The following is a 6,478-nucleotide window of genomic DNA, read 5'->3' as shown; positions in this document are numbered from 1 at the left end:
GAGTTAGTTATTGGTGGTAATAGCTATGCTGACGTTACGCATGCTGAAAATCATGGCGATGACGCGAAAATTACAATGTCCACGGTATATCTGCAGTAAGCTTAAGATAATAAGGGCATCATTATGGCAGAAATATCACCCCGCTGCTGCATGGGCCCGTCTATGAAGATTTAGGCAGCATATGTGATGTCTGCTACAGGTCGTGCTATACATGTACGTCACAGATGATCTGATAAGAAGAAATTCGCGGGCCTAGGTGGCAACTTAATAAAGTACTTAGAACATTTGAATGGGGGCGCTCCTGCGCGAGCGCGTGGATGCGTACGTGAGTAGGTGCGTGCGAGCTGTAAAGGCAAACGGACGATGGAAACAATGCGCGATACCGATAGCGTAGAGACGAAAGCTATGGACACGTGCGTAATAAGCCATATTGGAAAGTCCTCGCCGCCATATTGAGCCGCTATATATAACATGGTTAGGATAGGACTAGTCTAGGCTTTTAATCTATAATTCTCTTCACTAACATTGTACTTCATTCACAGGTGCGTTTCTGTTTACAGAAACATTTGCAAATATGATTGTGGTCATTTGGGATATTTTGCAATGTTTGTGTTAATGCAAAAAACTAAAAACGCACGAGTGTTTACATTAATAATGTACTTTCCTAAGCGCGCCTCGGCCATTTTATACCCATTTTTTCTATGACCTGAATAGCAGAGCTGGACTTTCCGATATCACTTATAGTTAAGCTCGACAATGCGCACGTAAGCGTTTACTAGCAATATAGCGACTTCGAGAAGGCCAGTGAGCAACAAAGGCGAGACACACGGCTGGCAGGTGTGATTCAGCGGCAAATCGTCAAATGAATTGCCAAATTTCGAGAGAAAATCTCCACAAAGGAGCAGCGAAGCGCTTCCCTTTGTTAGACACCACCATCGGCCGTGTGGAGGGAGGGGGCACATGTAAGTAACCAGGTGTACACGACCCACTGCTCCGCGTGCCCGCATGCGTTCATGTGCACGTCCACGGACAAGGACACTCCATGCACCCTCTTCTTTCCCCGCAAAGTCGAAAGATGTTATCGGATTTTTAGGAGTGAATAAAAACAAGATGGAAATTGAAAATTGAAAATTATATTTTTTATTTACTTATTATATCAGACGAGCGGCATCAACCGTACGCGGGCATATGGGTTAATGCGCATCTTTTCATATCGATGATAGTGCACGCCATGCTCACATCGATTCTACGATGCTAATAAAACGAATAGAGCGTTAATTACCTGCGAATTTCCCTGTTTTCAGCACGTATTCATTCATGTGTGGGCGAGAGAACGAGAAAGAGAGAGAGAGAGAGAGAGAGAGAGAGAGAGAGAGAGAGAGAGAAGAAAGATAGAGGAGAGCGAGAGATCAAGAGCGAAAAAGAGATAGAGAGATACATAGATAGATAGATAGATAGATAGATAGATAGATAGATAGATAGATAGATAGATCGTGCGTGCGTGCGTGTATGTGCGAGTGCAGCTACCGTTTCATTCGGTTTAAACTTCAAAAGCCAGTCGATAGCCGCAGAGCAGAGCACGCACATTATAACGATGCGGGTACACTCAGCAGGAGCATGTGTGAGTATCGCGGCCACGCGTGCTCCATTACCAGCCTCACTATAGCTGCGCGCTGCACTGAACACCTCACCGCACTCCACATGCGAATAAACGAAGACGAGCGAAATGTTACAATAGTGAGGCATTATCGCGCAAACGCGACCGACATTTGGCATTCAGGCGGTATGGAGTTTTAAGCGAGTGGTTATACTGATTCGTCTGCACTTATCGCGTTTATCGGTTCGTGGATCACGTCAGCGATAGTATACCGAAGTTGTCGATGTTGCTGACGTTCGCACGCACCGCACAACATATGTAAAATACGGCTCAACATTGAGAGAAGAGAGGTGGGGAGGAAGAGAGTGAACATGCGAGAGAGTAAAAGGAGGGGAGAGATCTTGGAGGGAAAGCAGGGCGAATGAGGCCAGAGAAGATATCGCGCGAAACAAGGGCAAACAGATAGAGATTGAGTGTGAGAGATAGGCGAGAAAATCTCAAAATCAGCCACATTTCTTCGTCAGCAATCGGGTAAGTTCACGCTTTAATCGATTTATGAAACAAAATATCTCTGAGCGGTGGGTGCTACGTCGAGGTGCATCCAGATATGCAATGCACGCGTCTATGTTATTTCGGCCTTGTATCGTATTTATGATTTTCACAAAACGCGCAAGTCTTCATTTGAAAAATTCACAACCCTATCACCAGTTACCGCTCAACAAGACACAACATGAAGACTCGTACCTAACGACAGATGAATCTAAACTCCTCGTTTTCGCCGGCTTAAAGGCGACCAGACGATAACGGCGGATCTATTACTGCTCTTTATCGAAGTGACGTCATCACAAGTGCGGCGCGTGGCAGGCGCACGTGCGATGCGGACGCCGACGTAACATATCCGCCATTGTTACTCAATTGACACTCGATTATTCGTGATCACCGTGTCTCTATCGAGCCCTTCAGCGTGCGCGTGCCTATATATATATATATATATATAATCACGGCCCTGTAATTACACGCGGACGCGAATTGGCGCTCCGTTAAATAAATAATAGGCTGCGCACGTGCACCGTTAGCGTGAGCTCGCCCTATTACGCCAGGGCGTCTGCTCGCTCGGCGGGCCTTCATCAGCTAATCACCGGTATTATATGTGCGCGCATACTGATTGCTGTGCGCCGAGCGGGCGGCGAGGTAAGCCGCAAGAGAGCCGAAGAGTCCTGTCGTAATACGCTGCCGGAGAAATACGAGCGAATTTTTTTTTACACAATGCCTTTTTTGCACGTGTTCGATGCGATCATCGGTCGTGCTACGGCAGGTGACCGGAGGTGGGAGTCGGGGTAGCGTTGGGGAGTTGGGACGGATCGAGAGGGTGGCGTGAGTCGTTGCACGCGTCGGGATGGCATGCCAAGTGGATTCGTGGACAAAGTGGCACTCACACGTGTCGCGGTTTTTACGCCTGCGTAATTTTGATTTATACTTATTATACGCATTATATTTTATTGTGGCGCGTGCGTGCGCTTTCCTGCATAGTCTTGGAAACAGACCACAGATCACTACCTGATACTATAATTAATGCCATATTGATTCTGATTCTCTCCCGTAAGTTATCATACAATATATATATATATATATAAATAGAGTTGGTAGAAAGAGGAGGGTCTATATATCATTTCTCGCTCACCTGTGGGTACGACTCTACATTATTATTGCTCTCCAAACACATTGGCCCTTGTCGCAAGGAGAGGTCAATCGCACACGGCTGTGGTAAGGATGAATTGGTCTCCACTTCACAGCAGCTGGCGTCGGTCGCTACCTGATTACAGCTGCGCTCACTCTGCCGACAGCACGACTCCATGTCAACTCCAGAATCCTTATTCAAAGCAATAATTATGCGACAATAGAGTTCGAAGCATAATAAACACCCACACGCTCTTATGTGCACTATCGAGCTGACATAATGTAAACAGGAAATAAAGCATTTCTAAATATTATGTACCATATGTTATAAATATTGTATATGAAAGATTGAGTAATCAATTAAGCTATCACAACGAATTCTCGCCGCATATCATAGTGTTAGGGTCTAGTCCTTCCCTATTCACATAGACTAAGCAAGTCTCATGTTTTCGTATATGAGAACCGAAGAGAATATATTCACCAGAACACTGAGCTTGCTTTATTTTTGTGTATCGCACAAAACATATTCTCGGGCGTTAATTATCACGCGTTAAAATCTAAAACAAAGTGTCTCTTAAAAGACCGATAATCACAACCGACTTACCTTTTCGCTGCGAATTCTTTCGTTGTTTTATGGACGTTTTTACTGTTCAACTTTTGTCAGGTATATCTTAGCAGTCAATCTTCTCGTCTAATCTAGCAGATAGCGGAGCGAAGCGCGAGAAGAACCTACACAATAACCGCACAGTTGTTGTTACTTCATGAGATTACTGGGGTACAGTACAGGCTGTTCTTGTCACCATGTAACCTTAGAGTTACGTCGTGCTAGTCGATCAACAACAGTTACTAAGCGCGTTAAACGGTTAGTAAACGATTACGGTGTTTCCGCTTCCACCTGTCGCCGACTAATAACTGATGTGCACACATACGCACGCGCCCGCCCGCACGCCCGCCCGCCGCATAGAGCCGACACACGCCCGCGCGCGTATGTACGTGTGTAAAAGGCGGAATATTGACACATATAATCAGCGTCACCTCGAGCCTGCAAAGCATCAGTGCAGCAGAGCCTGTTACTTAATTATGGTCATCATCCGCGTGGGCGGCGGCGATATGGATAGGTCCTACACTCTACTCTCTAAGGAAACCAATAGCACTACTATGAATGAGTGGTCTGAAACTATACCAATAACACTAGATGCATTATAAGTAAACGGCCTGAAACTACTAGTTAGACTGGAAACATCATGAGTGAGTGGATGGAAACTATTGGTTAAGCCTAAGGTAATATGAGTGAGTAGCCTAAAACTAATAGTTAAATAAAAAGTACTTTAAAAGTAAGAACCGAAATTACATATGATCAGTGTTGCGCTATATTATGTACCGCTTTGCGCGTTACGCGCATGCGCATTGTGTTTATGTTCGTTGATACAGTGTGGCGTGAAGCTCAGTGAACTCGTTTCAGGAAGAGGAAGCAATAAATATGTTCTACTGCACCTTCTAGGGTTTTGTGCATCTAATATATTTTTAACTTCAGAATTTACGCTTAAGATTTACGAGGATATTTGTTTTAATTCGTCTGGCGCATGTTCCTATGTGGTTAATCATGTTCACTGGTTCTCTGGTCCCCGTTCTCTCTATCTAGTCCTGCCATGTTACATATTGCTCCCAAGGTTTTGCCATCACCTCTTCTCCTTCGCTCGCTACTCTCTCTCTCTCTCTCTTTCTCTCTCTCCATCCCGCCCCTCTCTCTATTTCGTCTCTCTCTTTCTCCATCTTCCTCCCCCTCTCTCTATTTCGTCTCTCTCTCCATCCCTCCCCCTCTCTCTATTTCGTCTTTCTCTCTCCATCCCCCTCGCTCTATTTCGGCTCTCTCTGTCTCTCTCTCTCCATCCCGCCCCCTCTCTCTATTTCGTCTCTCTCTCCACCCCTTCGCTCTATTTCGTCTCTCTCTCCATCCCTTCCCCTCTCTCTATTTCGTCCCTCTCTCTCCATCCCTCCCTCTCTCTCTATTTCGTCTCTCTCTCCATCCCTCCCCCTCTCTCTATTTCGTCTCTCTCTCCATCCCTCCTTCTTTCTCTATTTCGTCTCTCTCTCTCCATCCCTCCCCTCTTTCAATTTCGTCTCTCTCTCTCCATCCCTCCCCTCTCTCTCTATTTCGTCTCTCTCTCTCTCTCTCTCCCTCTCCCTCTCTCCATCCCCCTCTCTCTTGTATGTATCTCTTCCCGTTTGCTCGCTATAGGTTTTATCTCCTTCTCCTGCATATCTTCGCTCTACACCAACGTCTCTTTCCGCACGTATACACGCGCGCACACATTTTCTTTCTTTCCTCTCTCTCCTCACATTTCCTCTCTCTCCTTTCCGCTCCCATCGCTCTCTTCACTCCTGTCGTGACCATCTCTCTCTCTCTCCCACAAGCTTTTACCTACTCTCATCGCACTCGGCGCTCTTTGCACGCTTGCCTGCATTTACGCGCATGCACGTGCGAGCGTTTACGAGTGTTCTATTGGCGGGCCGCTCTGATTGCAGATGCGGTGGCTCGTGGGTGCGTTCATGCGTGCGCACTCGCGCAGCGTCGGCAGCGCGTAGCATGATCGATACTTGGTGTTGTGACAACTGTCAGACATGGTCGACCAATTATGTTTTCTGCTTTGTTTGCCGACAAGTTCTCGCCTATATAGGCCTATTCGCTAGTCGCAACAGTACGGACTACGCGTACACACGCGCGCGTGTGCTGTATATGCGCATTATGTGTTGCGTTCTTTTTCGAGACGAATAATGAGTGTTTATGTTAGTAAAAATACGTCAACTCTTCTTGTTGAGCTTCGTCACCAAACCGGATACCTTGCGTCCATTATAATAATCATAACAACAACAAAAATAAAAATACCATCAATAATCAATAATCAAGAAGAAGAAGAACAACAACAACGAGTGTATCGATATTCTTAGATAACAAATTCAATAATAATAATAATAATAATAATAATAATAATGAGTAGGCCCTATACGGTTGTTTTTAGTAGTAGTAGTAGTAGTAGTAGTAGTAGTAGTAGTAGCAGTAGCAGTAGTAGCAGGCAGTAGTAGTAGAAGCAGTAGTAGTAGTAGTAGTAGTAGTAGTAGTAGTAGTAGTAGTAGTAGTAGTAGTAGTAGTAGTAGTAGTAGCAGGAGTAAGATAATATAGGATCCTATATAGATCCTAATATA

This window comes from Priapulus caudatus, unplaced genomic scaffold, assembly GCF_000485595.1.
Source record: "Priapulus caudatus unplaced genomic scaffold, Priapulus_caudatus-5.0.1 Scaffold941, whole genome shotgun sequence".
NCBI classification, from domain to species: domain Eukaryota; kingdom Metazoa; phylum Priapulida; class Priapulimorpha; order Priapulimorphida; family Priapulidae; genus Priapulus; species Priapulus caudatus.
The sequence above is the reverse complement of the archived record's forward strand: the minus strand, read 5'-3'. Positions refer to the sequence as shown.